Source organism: Leptodactylus fuscus, chromosome 1, assembly GCF_031893055.1.
Source record: "Leptodactylus fuscus isolate aLepFus1 chromosome 1, aLepFus1.hap2, whole genome shotgun sequence".
NCBI lineage: Eukaryota > Metazoa > Chordata > Amphibia > Anura > Leptodactylidae > Leptodactylus > Leptodactylus fuscus.
This window is the reverse complement of record NC_134265.1, coordinates 35,574,523-35,593,227: the sequence shown is the minus strand read 5'-3', so window position 1 is coordinate 35,593,227 and position 18,705 is coordinate 35,574,523. Positions and strand designations below refer to the sequence as shown.

Sequence of the window (18,705 nt, the reverse complement as noted above, 5' to 3'; positions counted from 1 at the left end):
AGACGTGGTGTACCTGGACTTTTCAAAGGCTTTTGATACTGTTCCAGATAAACGGTTGGGATGCAAAATGAGATTGTTGGGACTGGGGGGAAACATATGCATTTGGGTTAGCAACTGGCTCACTGATAGGAAACAGAGGGTACTTGTTAATGGTAAATATTCAGACGGGGCCACAGTCACCAGTGGGGTGCCGCAGGGGTCAGTATTAGGTCCTCTCTTGTTTAACATCTTTATTAATGACCTGGTAGAGGGTTTACAAAGCAGGGTGTCTATATTTGCAGATGATACTAAACTTTGTAGGGTAATCAATAATGAGGAGGATAGTAGAATATTGCAAGGGGATCTAAGGAAACTGGAAGCATGGGCGGAGACTTGGCAAATGAAGTTTAATGTTGACAAATGTAAAGTAATGCACTTTGGGCGACGTAATAAAATGTATGACTATGTACTAAATAGTAAATTACTGGGTAAGACTGTCAATGAAAAAGACTTAGGGATTTTGGTGGACAGCAAGCTTACCTTTAATGACCAGTGTCAGGCAGCTGCTGCCAAGGCAAATAAAATTATGGGATGCATCAAAAGAGGTCTAGATTCTCATGACAAGGACATAGTTATGCCTCTATACAAATCACTGGTACGGCCACACTTAGAATATTGTGCACAATTTTGGGCCCCGATATACAAGAAAGACATACGTGAACTTGAAAAAGTGCAAAGACGGGCAACCAAAATGATTAGGGGAATGGGTGGACTGGAGTACAACGATAGATTAACAAACTTGGGGTTATTCAGCTTAGAGAAAAGACGTCTACGGGGAGATCTAATAACAATGTACAAATACATGAAGGGACAATACAAAGAACTTTCTAAGGATCTTTTTACTCCTAGGCCAGTGACAGTGACAAGAGGACATCCACTACGTATGGAGGAGAGAAGGTTTCACCAGAAACATAGAAGGGGATTCTTCACAGTAAGAACAGCGAGGCTCTGGAAGTCTCTGCCCCAGGAAGTGGTGATGGCGGATTCACTGAACAAGTTCAAAGTGGGCCTGGATGCCTTTCTTGAAGAGAAAAATATAATGGGTTATGGTCTCTAGATTTTAAGGACACGTTGATCCAGGGTTTTATACTGACTGCCAGATTTGGAGTCGGGAAGGAATTTTTTCCTCTGAAATAGGGCAATTGGCATGAGCCTCATGGGGGTTTTTGCCTTCCCCTGGATCAACACTGTAGGGGATTGTAGGGCTATAGGTTGGACTTGATGGACTCATGTCTTTATCCAACTTCATCTACTATGTAACTATGAATGGCAGGTATGGAAAGCGGCGGGTTCAGGCCTGAAGCGGAGAACTTGCTGCATCACCATAACAGTTGAAACTCTAACGTTCCAACGGTGTGACTGAATGAGTGGACTGTCGCTCATCCACTAGAGGGAGACAAAGGCCACCTGGAATGCTTTGCTTACACTGTGGCAGCGGCGGCAGCAGCAGCGTGCCTCTCTGCCAGCAACCCGGTTGCGATAGTCTAACCATCTGAGTGTACTGCACAGGTACGCAGCATCGAGCAACAAACTAGCAAGCGAGAGGAAGCAAGGAACGAGCACTGTCTTTCCACCAGAGAAAATCAGGGGAAAGCGCGAACGCAGTCCCCCACTACCACAAATTATGCAGTCAATTTTCCCGCATTTGGGGAAATCGCAGGGGTCAGCACACCCGGAGTGCAATGGATGAGCCTCACCCTGGGAGAACCACCTTCATGATCATGGTATCTCCCCTGCCAGGTAAGTATGAGTTATTCACCGACTGCTAGGCCAGCGCCCCTCCCCCGCAGCCCTGCCGCATTGGGGAGGCATTGGCCCTTGGCCAACAGAGGTCCGCATGGTGCAATGCCACACCGCATGCGTTTTCCTCGGTAGGCGGCCGTAGCACAGGCTGCGCTCCATTCCTCGCCCCGACACCCCGCTGCCTGCATTCAAATGTTCCCGGCTAGGCATTTCCAAGATGCAGTGCAGCAAGGGCATTAGCATAAAACGAAAGGGGAGGGGGCGAATGGGTGGCGGCTTCCAGAAACCGAGCTCCGGCTGGGCAGCAGAGTCAGGCACGAGGCAGCTGCGTGCCTTTGGTTTACTTAAGCCGGGATGGCTCATTAGAATTAGAAGAGAAGATGGCTAGACGGTTGGAGGAGTGTTTAAACTAGGTACTGGGGGGAGAGGGTAACATGTAGAGGGCAAGATAGTGTAGAAATGGAAAGAGGGCTAGATACTGAAACTGGGGGTGGAGCAGGGGGTCGGGTTAGAGCAGTCAGTAGGCAGTGGAAGAGTAGGGAAGATAAATCTATGAAATGTATGCATACGAATGCCCGAAGTCTTACTAACAAGATGGAGGAACTAGAAGTGATGATGTTGGAAGACAATTATGACATGGTGGGGGGTAAGTGAGACATGGCTGGACTCTAGCTATGACTGGGCTGTAAATAAACAAGGGTACAGTATGTTTAGAAAGGAGCGTACAAATAAGAAAGGGGGAGGGGTTTGCTTATACGTAAAAAACGGCCTTAAGCCAGTCCTGCGTGAGGACATCTGGGAGGAAAATGATTATGTGGAGTCCTTATGGGTGGAGATTACGGGAGGAACAAAAAATAATAAAATACTGATAGGGGTTTGTTATAAATCTCCAAATATAATGGAAGAAGCTGAAAATGTACTAATAAAACAAATAGATGAGGCCGCAAAGCAGAATAAAGTCATTATTATGGGGGATTTCAACTACCCAGATATCAACTGGGAGGCAGAAACCTGCAGATCCAACAAAGGGAGCAGGTTCTTGTCAGTAATAAAAGACAATTACCTATCGCAACTAGTGCAGGACCCAACAAGAGGCCAGGCCCTTTTAGACCTAATTTTAACAAATGAACCTGACACACTATCAAAAGTGGAGGTTGGGGGACATCTGGGTAATAGTGACCATAACAGAATAAGTTTTCTTGTACACATTAAGAAGACGTTCATTAGAGGGGGTACAAAAACACTAAACTTCAGGAAGGCAAATTTTAACCAGCTGAGAGAGGAGCCTAGCAGCATAAACTGGGACAATGTCCTCAACGTGACGGGAACACAAACTAAATGGGACATCTTCAAAAATATACTAAATAAGAGCACTAGAAAAAACATACCCTATGGGAATAAGCGGGCTAGAAATCATAGAAAACCAATATGGCTAACTAAAACAGTACAGAATGCAATGAGGGATAAAAAGGAAGCATTTAAAGTACTAAAACAAGAGAGTAGCGACACAGCATTAAAAAACTATAACAGAGAAAAATAAATTGTGCAAAAAACAAATAAAGGAGGCGAAGATTGAGGCTGAGAGAAAAATTGCCAAGGAAAGTAAAAGTAATCCAAAATTATTCTTCAATTACATAAATAATAAGAGAATAAAAACTGACAATGTCGGCACTCTCAAAAATAATCTGGGTGTAATGGTGGAGGAGGATGAGGAAAGAGCACAAGTATTAAATGCCTTCTTCTCTACAGTGTTTACACAAGAATATCCATTGGCCGGCAACATGATTAGGGGTAATGTTAACTCTCAATTAAATGTCACCTGCTTAACCCAGGATGAAGTGCAGCGCCGCCTGCAAAACACTAAAATAGAGAAATCGCCCGGTCCAGATGGTATACACCCCCGAGTTCTGAGGGAATTAAGCATGGTCATAGATAGACCCTTGTATCTAATATTTAAGGATTCAGTAATGACTGGGTCTGTTCCACAGGATTGGCGAATAGCAAATGTGGTGCCAATTTTCAAAAAGGGGTGTAAAAGGGAACCTGGAAACTATAGGCCAGTAAGTTTAACTTCTGTGGTGGGAAAGATATTTGAGGGCTTTCTAAGAGATGCTATCCTGGGGTATCTCAATGTAAATAATCTTATAACACCCAATCAGCATGGGTTTATGAGGAATCGGTCCTGTCAGACTAATCTGATCAGCTTCTATGAGGAGGTCAGTTCAAGACTGGACATGGCTAATGCAGTAGACGTGGTGTACCTGGACTTTTCAAAGGCTTTTGATACTGTTCCAGATAAACGGTTGGGATGCAAAATGAGATTGTTGGGACTGGGGGGAAACATATGCATTTGGGTTAGCAACTGGCTCACTGATAGGAAACAGAGGGTACTTGTTAATGGTAAATATTCAGACGGGGCCACAGTCACCAGTGGGGTGCCGCAGGGGTCAGTATTAGGTCCTCTCTTGTTTAACATCTTTATTAATGACCTGGTAGAGGGTTTACAAAGCAGGGTGTCTATATTTGCAGATGATACTAAACTTTGTAGGGTAATCAATAATGAGGAGGATAGTAGAATATTGCAAGGGGATCTAAGGAAACTGGAAGCATGGGCGGAGACTTGGCAAATGAAGTTTAATGTTGACAAATGTAAAGTAATGCACTTTGGGCGACGTAATAAAATGTATGACTATGTACTAAATAGTAAATTACTGGGTAAGACTGTCAATGAAAAAGACTTAGGGATTTTGGTGGACAGCAAGCTTACCTTTAATGACCAGTGTCAGGCAGCTGCTGCCAAGGCAAATAAAATTATGGGATGCATCAAAAGAGGTCTAGATTCTCATGACAAGGACATAGTTATGCCTCTATACAAATCACTGGTACGGCCACACTTAGAATATTGTGCACAATTTTGGGCCCCGATATACAAGAAAGACATACGTGAACTTGAAAAAGTGCAAAGACGGGCAACCAAAATGATTAGGGGAATGGGTGGACTGGAGTACAACGATAGATTAACAAACTTGGGGTTATTCAGCTTAGAGAAAAGACGTCTACGGGGAGATCTAATAACAATGTACAAATACATGAAGGGACAATACAAAGAACTTTCTAAGGATCTTTTTACTCCTAGGCCAGTGACAGTGACAAGAGGACATCCACTACGTATGGAGGAGAGAAGGTTTCACCAGAAACATAGAAGGGGATTCTTCACAGTAAGAACAGCGAGGCTCTGGAAGTCTCTGCCCCAGGAAGTGGTGATGGCGGATTCACTGAACAAGTTCAAAGTGGGCCTGGATGCCTTTCTTGAAGAGAAAAATATAATGGGTTATGGTCTCTAGATTTTAAGGACACGTTGATCCAGGGTTTTATACTGACTGCCAGATTTGGAGTCGGGAAGGAATTTTTTCCTCTGAAATAGGGCAATTGGCATGAGCCTCATGGGGGTTTTTGCCTTCCCCTGGATCAACACTGTAGGGGATTGTAGGGCTATAGGTTGGACTTGATGGACTCATGTCTTTATCCAACTTCATCTACTATGTAACTATGAATGGCAGGTATGGAAAGCGGCGGGTTCAGGCCTGAAGCGGAGAACTTGCTGCATCACCATAACAGTTGAAACTCTAACGTTCCAACGGTGTGACTGAATGAGTGGACTGTCGCTCATCCACTAGAGGGAGACAAAGGCCACCTGGAATGCTTTGCTTACACTGTGGCAGCGGCGGCAGCAGCAGCGTGCCTCTCTGCCAGCAACCCGGTTGCGATAGTCTAACCATCTGAGTGTACTGCACAGGTACGCAGCATCGAGCAACAAACTAGCAAGCGAGAGGAAGCAAGGAACGAGCACTGTCTTTCCACCAGAGAAAATCAGAGGAAAGCGCGAACACAGTCCCCCACTACCACAAATTATGCAGTCGAGTTTCCCGCATTTGGGGAAATCGCAGGGGTTAGCACACCCGGAGTGCAATGGATGAGCCTCACCCTGGGAGAACCACCTTCATGATCATGGTATCTCCCCTGCCAGGTAAGTATGAGTTATTCACCGACTGCTAGGCCAGCGCCCCTCCCCCGCAGCCCTGCCGCATTGGGGAGGCATTGGCCCTTGGCCAACAGAGGTCCGCATGGTGCAATGCCACACCGCATGCGTTTTCCTCGGTAGGCGGCCGTAGCACAGGCTGCGCTCCATTCCTCGCCCCGACACCCCGCTGCCTGCATTCAAATGTTCCCGGCTAGGCATTTCCAAGATGCAGTGCAGCAAGGGCATTAGCATAAAACGAAAGGGGAGGGGGCGAATGGGTGGCGGCTTCCAGAAACCGAGCTCCGGCTGGGCAGCAGAGTCAGGCACGAGGCAGCTGCGTGCCTTTGGTTTACTTAAGCCGGGATGGCTCATTAGAATTAGAAGAGAAGATGGCTAGACGGTTGGAGGAGTGTTTAAACTAGGTACTGGGGGGAGAGGGTAACATGTAGAGGGCAAGATAGTGTAGAAATGGAAAGAGGGCTAGATACTGAAACTGGGGGTGGAGCAGGGGGTCGGGTTAGAGCAGTCAGTAGGCAGTGGAAGAGTAGGGAAGATAAATCTATGAAATGTATGCATACGAATGCCCGAAGTCTTACTAACAAGATGGAGGAACTAGAAGTGATGATGTTGGAAGACAATTATGACATGGTGGGGGGTAAGTGAGACATGGCTGGACTCTAGCTATGACTGGGCTGTAAATAAACAAGGGTACAGTATGTTTAGAAAGGAGCGTACAAATAAGAAAGGGGGAGGGGTTTGCTTATACGTAAAAAACGGCCTTAAGCCAGTCCTGCGTGAGGACATCTGGGAGGAAAATGATTATGTGGAGTCCTTATGGGTGGAGATTACGGGAGGAACAAAAAATAATAAAATACTGATAGGGGTTTGTTATAAATCTCCAAATATAATGGAAGAAGCTGAAAATGTACTAATAAAACAAATAGATGAGGCCGCAAAGCAGAATAAAGTCATTATTATGGGGGATTTCAACTACCCAGATATCAACTGGGAGGCAGAAACCTGCAGATCCAACAAAGGGAGCAGGTTCTTGTCAGTAATAAAAGACAATTACCTATCGCAACTAGTGCAGGACCCAACAAGAGGCCAGGCCCTTTTAGACCTAATTTTAACAAATGAACCTGACACACTATCAAAAGTGGAGGTTGGGGGACATCTGGGTAATAGTGACCATAACAGAATAAGTTTTCTTGTACACATTAAGAAGACGTTCATTAGAGGGGGTACAAAAACACTAAACTTCAGGAAGGCAAATTTTAACCAGCTGAGAGAGGAGCCTAGCAGCATAAACTGGGACAATGTCCTCAACGTGACGGGAACACAAACTAAATGGGACATCTTCAAAAATATACTAAATAAGAGCACTAGAAAAAACATACCCTATGGGAATAAGCGGGCTAGAAATCATAGAAAACCAATATGGCTAACTAAAACAGTACAGAATGCAATGAGGGATAAAAAGGAAGCATTTAAAGTACTAAAACAAGAGAGTAGCGACACAGCATTAAAAAACTATAACAGAGAAAAATAAATTGTGCAAAAAACAAATAAAGGAGGCGAAGATTGAGGCTGAGAGAAAAATTGCCAAGGAAAGTAAAAGTAATCCAAAATTATTCTTCAATTACATAAATAATAAGAGAATAAAAACTGACAATGTCGGCACTCTCAAAAATAATCTGGGTGTAATGGTGGAGGAGGATGAGGAAAGAGCACAAGTATTAAATGCCTTCTTCTCTACAGTGTTTACACAAGAATATCCATTGGCCGGCAACATGATTAGGGGTAATGTTAACTCTCAATTAAATGTCACCTGCTTAACCCAGGAAGAAGTGCAGCGCCGCCTGCAAAACACTAAAATAGAGAAATCGCCCGGTCCAGATGGTATACACCCCCGAGTTCTGAGGGAATTAAGCATGGTCATAGATAGACCCTTGTATCTAATATTTAAGGATTCAGTAATGACTGGGTCTGTTCCACAGGATTGGCGAATAGCAAATGTGGTGCCAATTTTCAAAAAGGGGTGTAAAAGGGAACCTGGAAACTATAGGCCAGTAAGTTTAACTTCTGTGGTGGGAAAGATATTTGAGGGCTTTCTAAGAGATGCTATCCTGGGGTATCTCAATGTAAATAATCTTATAACACCCAATCAGCATGGGTTTATGAGGAATCGGTCCTGTCAGACTAATCTGATCAGCTTCTATGAGGAGGTCAGTTCAAGACTGGACATGGCTAATGCAGTAGACGTGGTGTACCTGGACTTTTCAAAGGCTTTTGATACTGTTCCAGATAAACGGTTGGGATGCAAAATGAGATTGTTGGGACTGGGGGGAAACATATGCATTTGGGTTAGCAACTGGCTCACTGATAGGAAACAGAGGGTACTTGTTAATGGTAAATATTCAGACGGGGCCACAGTCACCAGTGGGGTGCCGCAGGGGTCAGTATTAGGTCCTCTCTTGTTTAACATCTTTATTAATGACCTGGTAGAGGGTTTACAAAGCAGGGTGTCTATATTTGCAGATGATACTAAACTTTGTAGGGTAATCAATAATGAGGAGGATAGTAGAATATTGCAAGGGGATCTAAGGAAACTGGAAGCATGGGCGGAGACTTGGCAAATGAAGTTTAATGTTGACAAATGTAAAGTAATGCACTTTGGGCGACGTAATAAAATGTATGACTATGTACTAAATAGTAAATTACTGGGTAAGACTGTCAATGAAAAAGACTTAGGGATTTTGGTGGACAGCAAGCTTACCTTTAATGACCAGTGTCAGGCAGCTGCTGCCAAGGCAAATAAAATTATGGGATGCATCAAAAGAGGTCTAGATTCTCATGACAAGGACATAGTTATGCCTCTATACAAATCACTGGTACGGCCACACTTAGAATATTGTGCACAATTTTGGGCCCCGATATACAAGAAAGACATACGTGAACTTGAAAAAGTGCAAAGACGGGCAACCAAAATGATTAGGGGAATGGGTGGACTGGAGTACAACGATAGATTAACAAACTTGGGGTTATTCAGCTTAGAGAAAAGACGTCTACGGGGAGATCTAATAACAATGTACAAATACATGAAGGGACAATACAAAGAACTTTCTAAGGATCTTTTTACTCCTAGGCCAGTGACAGTGACAAGAGGACATCCACTACGTATGGAGGAGAGAAGGTTTCACCAGAAACATAGAAGGGGATTCTTCACAGTAAGAACAGCGAGGCTCTGGAAGTCTCTGCCCCAGGAAGTGGTGATGGCGGATTCACTGAACAAGTTCAAAGTGGGCCTGGATGCCTTTCTTGAAGAGAAAAATATAATGGGTTATGGTCTCTAGATTTTAAGGACACGTTGATCCAGGGTTTTATACTGACTGCCAGATTTGGAGTCGGGAAGGAATTTTTTCCTCTGAAATAGGGCAATTGGCATGAGCCTCATGGGGGTTTTTGCCTTCCCCTGGATCAACACTGTAGGGGATTGTATGGCTATAGGTTGGACTTGATGGACTCATGTCTTTATCCAACTTCATCTACTATGTAACTATGAATGGCAGGTATGGAAAGCGGCGGGTTCAGGCCTGAAGCGGAGAACTTGCTGCATCACCATAACAGTTGAAACTCTAACGTTCCAACGGTGTGACTGAATGAGTGGACTGTCGCTCATCCACTAGAGGGAGACAAAGGCCACCTGGAATGCTTTGCTTACACTGTGGCAGCGGCGGCAGCAGCAGCGTGCCTCTCTGCCAGCAACCCGGTTGCGATAGTCTAACCATCTGAGTGTACTGCACAGGTACGCAGCATCGAGCAACAAACTAGCAAGCGAGAGGAAGCAAGGAACGAGCACTGTCTTTCAACCAGAGAAAATCAGGGGAAAGCGCGAACGCAGTCCCCCACTACCACAAATTATGCAGTCGAGTTTCCCGCATTTGGGGAAATCGCAGGGGTCAGCACACCCGGAGTGCAATGGATGAGCCTCACCCTGGGAGAACCACCTTCATGATCATGGTATCTCCCCTGCTAGGTAAGTATGAGTTATTCACCGACTGCTAGGCCAGCGCCCCTCCCCCGCAGCCCTGCCGCATTGGGGAGGCATTGGCCCTTGGCCAACAGAGGTCCGCATGGTGCAATGCCACACCGCATGCGTTTTCCTCGGTAGGCGGCCGTAGCACAGGCTGCGCTCCATTCCTCGCCCCGACACCCCGCTGCCTGCATTCAAATGTTCCCGGCTAGGCATTTCCAAGATGCAGTGCAGCAAGGGCATTAGCATAAAACGAAAGGGGAGGGGGCGAATGGGTGGCGGCTTCCAGAAACCGAGCTCCGGCTGGGCAGCAGAGTCAGGCACGAGGCAGCTGCGTGCCTTTGGTTTACTTAAGCCGGGATGGCTCATTAGAATTAGAAGAGAAGATGGCTAGACGGTTGGAGGAGTGTTTAAACTAGGTACTGGGGGGAGAGGGTAACATGTAGAGGGCAAGATAGTGTAGAAATGGAAAGAGGGCTAGATACTGAAACTGGGGGTGGAGCAGGGGGTCGGGTTAGAGCAGTCAGTAGGCAGTGGAAGAGTAGGGAAGATAAATCTATGAAATGTATGCATACGAATGCCCGAAGTCTTACTAACAAGATGGAGGAACTAGAAGTGATGATGTTGGAAGACAATTATGACATGGTGGGGGGTAAGTGAGACATGGCTGGACTCTAGCTATGACTGGGCTGTAAATAAACAAGGGTACAGTATGTTTAGAAAGGAGCGTACAAATAAGAAAGGGGGAGGGGTTTGCTTATACGTAAAAAACGGCCTTAAGCCAGTCCTGCGTGAGGACATCTGGGAGGAAAATGATTATGTGGAGTCCTTATGGGTGGAGATTACGGGAGGAACAAAAAATAATAAAATACTGATAGGGGTTTGTTATAAATCTCCAAATATAATGGAAGAAGCTGAAAATGTACTAATAAAACAAATAGATGAGGCCGCAAAGCAGAATAAAGTCATTATTATGGGGGATTTCAACTACCCAGATATCAACTGGGAGGCAGAAACCTGCAGATCCAACAAAGGGAGCAGGTTCTTGTCAGTAATAAAAGACAATTACCTATCGCAACTAGTGCAGGACCCAACAAGAGGCCAGGCCCTTTTAGACCTAATTTTAACAAATGAACCTGACACACTATCAAAAGTGGAGGTTGGGGGACATCTGGGTAATAGTGACCATAACAGAATAAGTTTTCTTGTACACATTAAGAAGACGTTCATTAGAGGGGGTACAAAAACACTAAACTTCAGGAAGGCAAATTTTAACCAGCTGAGAGAGGAGCCTAGCAGCATAAACTGGGACAATGTCCTCAACGTGACGGGAACACAAACTAAATGGGACATCTTCAAAAATATACTAAATAAGAGCACTAGAAAACACATACCCTATGGGAATAAGCGGGCTAGAAATCATAGAAAACCAATATGGCTAACTAAAACAGTACAGAATGCAATGAGGGATAAAAAGGAAGCATTTAAAGTACTAAAACAAGAGAGTAGCGACACAGCATTAAAAAACTATAACAGAGAAAAATAAATTGTGCAAAAAACAAATAAAGGAGGCGAAGATTGAGGCTGAGAGAAAAATTGCCAAGGAAAGTAAAAGTAATCCAAAATTATTCTTCAATTACATAAATAATAAGAGAATAAAAACTGACAATGTCGGCACTCTCAAAAATAATCTGGGTGTAATGGTGGAGGAGGATGAGGAAAGAGCACAAGTATTAAATGCCTTCTTCTCTACAGTGTTTACACAAGAATATCCATTGGCCGGCAACATGATTAGGGGTAATGTTAACTCTCAATTAAATGTCACCTGCTTAACCCAGGAAGAAGTGCAGCGCCGCCTGCAAAACACTAAAATAGAGAAATCGCCCGGTCCAGATGGTATACACCCCCGAGTTCTGAGGGAATTAAGCATGGTCATAGATAGACCCTTGTATCTAATATTTAAGGATTCAGTAATGACTGGGTCTGTTCCACAGGATTGGCGAATAGCAAATGTGGTGCCAATTTTCAAAAAGGGGTGTAAAAGGGAACCTGGAAACTATAGGCCAGTAAGTTTAACTTCTGTGGTGGGAAAGATATTTGAGGGCTTTCTAAGAGATGCTATCCTGGGGTATCTCAATGTAAATAATCTTATAACACCCAATCAGCATGGGTTTATGAGGAATCGGTCCTGTCAGACTAATCTGATCAGCTTCTATGAGGAGGTCAGTTCAAGACTGGACATGGCTAATGCAGTAGACGTGGTGTACCTGGACTTTTCAAAGGCTTTTGATACTGTTCCAGATAAACGGTTGGGATGCAAAATGAGATTGTTGGGACTGGGGGGAAACATATGCATTTGGGTTAGCAACTGGCTCACTGATAGGAAACAGAGGGTACTTGTTAATGGTAAATATTCAGACGGGGCCACAGTCACCAGTGGGGTGCCGCAGGGGTCAGTATTAGGTCCTCTCTTGTTTAACATCTTTATTAATGACCTGGTAGAGGGTTTACAAAGCAGGGTGTCTATATTTGCAGATGATACTAAACTTTGTAGGGTAATCAATAATGAGGAGGATAGTAGAATATTGCAAGGGGATCTAAGGAAACTGGAAGCATGGGCGGAGACTTGGCAAATGAAGTTTAATGTTGACAAATGTAAAGTAATGCACTTTGGGCGACGTAATAAAATGTATGACTATGTACTAAATAGTAAATTACTGGGTAAGACTGTCAATGAAAAAGACTTAGGGATTTTGGTGGACAGCAAGCTTACCTTTAATGACCAGTGTCAGGCAGCTGCTGCCAAGGCAAATAAAATTATGGGATGCATCAAAAGAGGTCTAGATTCTCATGACAAGGACATAGTTATGCCTCTATACAAATCACTGGTACGGCCACACTTAGAATATTGTGCACAATTTTGGGCCCCGATATACAAGAAAGACATACGTGAACTTGAAAAAGTGCAAAGACGGGCAACCAAAATGATTAGGGGAATGGGTGGACTGGAGTACAACGATAGATTAACAAACTTGGGGTTATTCAGCTTAGAGAAAAGACGTCTACGGGGAGATCTAATAACAATGTACAAATACATGAAGGGACAATACAAAGAACTTTCTAAGGATCTTTTTACTCCTAGGCCAGTGACAGTGACAAGAGGACATCCACTACGTATGGAGGAGAGAAGGTTTCACCAGAAACATAGAAGGGGATTCTTCACAGTAAGAACAGCGAGGCTCTGGAAGTCTCTGCCCCAGGAAGTGGTGATGGCGGATTCACTGAACAAGTTCAAAGTGGGCCTGGATGCCTTTCTTGAAGAGAAAAATATAATGGGTTATGGTCTCTAGATTTTAAGGACACGTTGATCCAGGGTTTTATACTGACTGCCAGATTTGGAGTCGGGAAGGAATTTTTTCCTCTGAAATAGGGCAATTGGCATGAGCCTCATGGGGGTTTTTGCCTTCCCCTGGATCAACACTGTAGGGGATTGTAGGGCTATAGGTTGGACTTGATGGACTCATGTCTTTATCCAACTTCATCTACTATGTAACTATGAATGGCAGGTATGGAAAGCGGCGGGTTCAGGCCTGAAGCGGAGAACTTGCTGCATCACCATAACAGTTGAAACTCTAACGTTCCAACGGTGTGACTGAATGAGTGGACTGTCGCTCATCCACTAGAGGGAGACAAAGGCCACCTGGAATGCTTTGCTTACACTGTGGCAGCGGCGGCAGCAGCAGCAGCAGCGTGCCTCTCTGCCAGCAACCCGGTTGCGATAGTCTAACCATCTGAGTGTACTGCACAGGTACGCAGCATCGAGCAACAAACTAGCAAGCGAGAGGAAGCAAGGAACGAGCACTGTCTTTCCACCAGAGAAAATCAGGGGAAAGCGCGAACGCAGTCCCCCACTACCACAAATTATGCAGTCGAGTTTCCCGCATTTGGGGAAATCGCAGGGGTCAGCACACCCGGAGTGCAATGGATGAGCCTCACCCTGGGAGAACCACCTTCATGATCATGGTATCTCCCCTGCCAGGTAAGTATGAGTTATTCACCGACTGCTAGGCCAGCGCCCCTCCCCCGCAGCCCTGCCGCATTGGGGAGGCATTGGCCCTTGGCCAACAGAGGTCCGCATGGTGCAATGCCACACCGCATGCGTTTTCCTCGGTAGGCGGCCGTAGCACAGGCTGCGCTCCATTCCTCGCCCCGACACCCCGCTGCCTGCATTCAAATGTTCCCGGCTAGGCATTTCCAAGATGCAGTGCAGCAAGGGCATTAGCATAAAACGAAAGGGGAGGGGGCGAATGGGTGGCGGCTTCCAGAAACCGAGCTCCGGCTGGGCAGCAGAGTCAGGCACGAGGCAGCTGCGTGCCTTTGGTTTACTTAAGCCGGGATGGCTCATTAGAATTAGAAGAGAAGATGGCTAGACGGTTGGAGGAGTGTTTAAACTAGGTACTGGGGGGAGAGGGTAACATGTAGAGGGCAAGATAGTGTAGAAATGGAAAGAGGGCTAGATACTGAAACTGGGGGTGGAGCAGGGGGTCGGGTTAGAGCAGTCAGTAGGCAGTGGAAGAGTAGGGAAGATAAATCTATGAAATGTATGCATACGAATGCCCGAAGTCTTACTAACAAGATGGAGGAACTAGAAGTGATGATGTTGGAAGACAATTATGACATGGTGGGGGGTAAGTGAGACATGGCTGGACTCTAGCTATGACTGGGCTGTAAATAAACAAGGGTACAGTATGTTTAGAAAGGAGCGTACAAATAAGAAAGGGGGAGGGGTTTGCTTATACGTAAAAAACGGCCTTAAGCCAGTCCTGCGTGAGGACATCTGGGAGGAAAATGATTATGTGGAGTCCTTATGGGTGGAGATTACGGGAGGAACAAAAAATAATAAAATACTGATAGGGGTTTGTTATAAATCTCCAAATATAATGGAAGAAGCTGAAAATGTACTAATAAAACAAATAGATGAGGCCGCAAAGCAGAATAAAGTCATTATTATGGGGGATTTCAACTACCCAGATATCAACTGGGAGGCAGAAACCTGCAGATCCAACAAAGGGAGCAGGTTCTTGTCAGTAATAAAAGACAATTACCTATCGCAACTAGTGCAGGACCCAACAAGAGGCCAGGCCCTTTTAGACCTAATTTTAACAAATGAACCTGACACACTATCAAAAGTGGAGGTTGGGGGACATCTGGGTAATAGTGACCATAACAGAATAAGTTTTCTTGTACACATTAAGAAGACGTTCATTAGAGGGGGTACAAAAACACTAAACTTCAGGAAGGCAAATTTTAACCAGCTGAGAGAGGAGCCTAGCAGCATAAACTGGGACAATGTCCTCAACGTGACGGGAACACAAACTAAATGGGACATCTTCAAAAATATACTAAATAAGAGCACTAGAAAACACATACCCTATGGGAATAAGCGGGCTAGAAATCATAGAAAACCAATATGGCTAACTAAAACAGTACAGAATGCAATGAGGGATAAAAAGGAAGCATTTAAAGTACTAAAACAAGAGAGTAGCGACACAGCATTAAAAAACTATAACAGAGAAAAATAAATTGTGCAAAAAACAAATAAAGGAGGCGAAGATTGAGGCTGAGAGAAAAATTGCCAAGGAAAGTAAAAGTAATCCAAAATTATTCTTCAATTACATAAATAATAAGAGAATAAAAACTGACAATGTCGGCACTCTCAAAAATAATCTGGGTGTAATGGTGGAGGAGGATGAGGAAAGAGCACAAGTATTAAATGCCTTCTTCTCTACAGTGTTTACACAAGAATATCCATTGGCCGGCAACATGATTAGGGGTAATGTTAACTCTCAATTAAATGTCACCTGCTTAACCCAGGAAGAAGTGCAGCGCCGCCTGCAAAACACTAAAATAGAGAAATCGCCCGGTCCAGATGGTATACACCCCCGAGTTCTGAGGGAATTAAGCATGGTCATAGATAGACCCTTGTATCTAATATTTAAGGATTCAGTAATGACTGGGTCTGTTCCACAGGATTGGCGAATAGCAAATGTGGTGCCAATTTTCAAAAAGGGGTGTAAAAGGGAACCTGGAAACTATAGGCCAGTAAGTTTAACTTCTGTGGTGGGAAAGATATTTGAGGGCTTTCTAAGAGATGCTATCCTGGGGTATCTCAATGTAAATAATCTTATAACACCCAATCAGCATGGGTTTATGAGGAATCGGTCCTGTCAGACTAATCTGATCAGCTTCTATGAGGAGGTCAGTTCAAGACTGGACATGGCTAATGCAGTAGACGTGGTGTACCTGGACTTTTCAAAGGCTTTTGATACTGTTCCAGATAAACGGTTGGGATGCAAAATGAGATTGTTGGGACTGGGGGGAAACATATGCATTTGGGTTAGCAACTGGCTCACTGATAGGAAACAGAGGGTACTTGTTAATGGTAAATATTCAGACGGGGCCACAGTCACCAGTGGGGTGCCGCAGGGGTCAGTATTAGGTCCTCTCTTGTTTAACATCTTTATTAATGACCTGGTAGAGGGTTTACAAAGCAGGGTGTCTATATTTGCAGATGATACTAAACTTTGTAGGGTAATCAATAATGAGGAGGATAGTAGAATATTACAAGGGGATCTAAGGAAACTGGAAGCATGGGCGGAGACTTGGCAAATGAAGTTTAATGTTGACAAATGTAAAGTAATGCACTTTGGGCGACGTAATAAAATGTATGACTATGTACTAAATAGTAAATTACTGGGTAAGACTGTCAATGAAAAAGACTTAGGGATTTTGGTGGACAGCAAGCTTACCTTTAATGACCAGTGTCAGGCAGCTGCTGCCAAGGCAAATAAAATTATGGGATGCATCAAAAGAGGTCTAGATTCTCATGACAAGGACATAGTTATGCCTCTATACAAATCACTGGTACGGCCACACTTAGAATATTGTGCACAATTTTGGGCCCCGATATACAAGAAAGACATACGTGAACTTGAAAAAGTGCAAAGACGGGCAACCAAAATGATTAGGGGAATGGGTGGACTGGAGTACAACGATAGATTAACAAACTTGGGGTTATTCAGCTTAGAGAAAAGACGTCTACGGGGAGATCTAATAACAATGTACAAATACATGAAGGGACAATACAAAGAACTTTCTAAGGATCTTTTTACTCCTAGGCCAGTGACAGTGACAAGAGGACATCCACTACGTATGGAGGAGAGAAGGTTTCACCAGAAACATAGAAGGGGATTCTTCACAGTAAGAACAGCGAGGCTCTGGAAGTCTCTGCCCCAGGAAGTGGTGATGGCGGATTCACTGAACAAGTTCAAAGTGGGCCTGGATGCCTTTCTTGAAGAGAAAAATATAATGGGTTATGGTCTCTAGATTTTAAGGACACGTTGATCCAGGGTTTTATACTGACTGCCAGATTTGGAGTCGGGAAGGAATTTTTTCCTCTGAAATAGGGCAATTGGCATGAGCCTCATGGGGGTTTTTGCCTTCCCCTGGATCAACACTGTAGGGGATTGTAGGGCTATAGGTTGGACTTGATGGACTCATGTCTTTATCCAACTTCATCTACTATGTAACTATGAATGGCAGGTATGGAAAGCGGCGGGTTCAGGCCTGAAGCGGAGAACTTGCTGCATCACCATAACAGTTGAAACTCTAACGTTCCAACGGTGTGACTGAATGAGTGGACTGTCGCTCATCCACTAGAGGGAGACAAAGGCCACCTGGAATGCTTTGCTTACACTGTGGCAGCGGCGGCAGCAGCAGCAGCAGCGTGCCTCTCTGCCAGCAACCCGGTTGCGATAGTCTAACCATCTGAGTGTACTGCACAGGTACGCAGCATCGAGCAACAAACTAGCAAGCGAGAGGAAGCAAGGAACGAGCACTGTCTTTCCACCAGAGAAAATCAGGGGAAAGCGCGAACGCAGTCCCCCACTACCACAAATTATGCAGTCGAGTTTCCCGCATTTGGGGAAATCGCAGGGGTCAGCACACCCGGAGTGCAATGGATGAGCCTCACCCTGGGAGAACCACCTTCATGATCATGGTATCTCCCCTGCCAGGTAAGTATGAGTTATTCACCGACTGCTAGGCCAGCGCCCCTCCCCCGCAGCCCTGCCGCATTGGGGAGGCATTGGCCCTTGGCCAACAGAGGTCCGCATGGTGCAATGCCACACCGCATGCGTTTTCCTCGGTAGGCGGCCGTAGCACAGGCTGCGCTCCATTCCTCGCCCCGACACCCCGCTGCCTGCATTCAAATGTTCCCGGCTAGGCATTTCCAAGATGCAGTGCAGCAAGGGCATTAGCATAAAACGAAAGGGGAGGGGGCGAATGGGTGGCGGCTTCCAGAAACCGAGCTCCGGCTGGGCAGCAGAGTCAGGCACGAGGCAGCTGCGTGCCTTTGGTTTACTTAAGCCGGGATGGCTCATTAGAATTAGAAGAGAAGATGGCTAGACGGTTGGAGGAGTGTTTAAACTAGGTACTGGGGGGAGAGGGTAACATGTAGAGGGCAAGATAGTGTAGAAATGGAAAGAGGGCTAGATACTGAAACTGGGGGTGGAGCAGGGGGTCGGGTTAGAGCAGTCAGTAGGCAGTGGAAGAGTAGGGAAGATAAATCTATGAAATGTATGCATACGAATGCCCGAAGTCTTACTAACAAGATGGAGGAACTAGAAGTGATGATGTTGGAAGACAATTATGACATGGTGGGGGGTAAGTGAGACATGGCTGGACTCTAGCTATGACTGGGCTGTAAATAAACAAGGGTACAGTATGTTTAGAAAGGAGCGTACAAATAAGAAAGGGGGAGGGGTTTGCTTATACGTAAAAAACGGCCTTAAGCCAGTCCTGCGTGAGG

At 45.1% G+C, this 18,705-nt stretch overlaps 5 non-coding genes across 5 annotated transcripts; all 5 read right to left on the bottom strand.

The window, feature by feature from the left end:
* Positions 1–1,623: 1,623 nt before the first annotated feature.
* Positions 1,624–1,787, bottom strand: LOC142190719 (U1 spliceosomal RNA). The gene has a single exon (XR_012714399.1). It is a non-coding gene; the product is annotated as a U1 spliceosomal RNA (small nuclear RNA).
* Positions 1,788–5,653: 3,866 nt separating this feature from the next.
* On the bottom strand, positions 5,654–5,817 carry LOC142190726 (U1 spliceosomal RNA). Its single transcript, XR_012714406.1, has one exon. It is a non-coding gene; the product is annotated as a U1 spliceosomal RNA (small nuclear RNA).
* A 3,866-nt stretch (positions 5,818–9,683) lies between these two features.
* On the bottom strand, positions 9,684–9,847 carry LOC142190717 (U1 spliceosomal RNA). Its single transcript, XR_012714398.1, has one exon. It is a non-coding gene; the product is annotated as a U1 spliceosomal RNA (small nuclear RNA).
* A 3,872-nt stretch (positions 9,848–13,719) lies between these two features.
* On the bottom strand, positions 13,720–13,883 carry LOC142190683 (U1 spliceosomal RNA). Its single transcript, XR_012714366.1, has one exon. It is a non-coding gene; the product is annotated as a U1 spliceosomal RNA (small nuclear RNA).
* Positions 13,884–17,755: 3,872 nt separating this feature from the next.
* LOC142190682 (U1 spliceosomal RNA) lies at positions 17,756–17,919 on the bottom strand. Its single transcript, XR_012714365.1, has one exon. It is a non-coding gene; the product is annotated as a U1 spliceosomal RNA (small nuclear RNA).
* Positions 17,920–18,705: the final 786 nt, after the last annotated feature.